We start from the raw sequence: 302 nt of genomic DNA, 5'->3' as shown, positions 1-302 counted from the left end.
TGCGATATATATATATATATATGTATGTATACATAGTTATGAGTAGGGACTATGTGAGTGGGCGGGGGTCCAGAGATGTCTGGACTAGCGACGCAGCTTTGGTGGGCGGGGGCTAAGAGTCGTCTGGGCTAGCGACGCAGATTGTGTGGGGCGTGGGTGCAGAGACGTTTGCATTCGACGCAGCTTTGGAGGGCGGGAGTACAGAGACAGACTGTACTATCGACGCAGCGTATGTATATATATATCCGTATGAGGAGATGTGGGGTGTATGGACTAGCTATATGCTATCATTGAATTGTTTG

This window comes from Brassica oleracea, chromosome C2 (assembly GCF_000695525.1).
Source record: "Brassica oleracea var. oleracea cultivar TO1000 chromosome C2, BOL, whole genome shotgun sequence".
NCBI lineage: Eukaryota > Viridiplantae > Streptophyta > Magnoliopsida > Brassicales > Brassicaceae > Brassica > Brassica oleracea.
The sequence above is the reverse complement of the archived record's forward strand: the minus strand, read 5'-3'. Positions refer to the sequence as shown.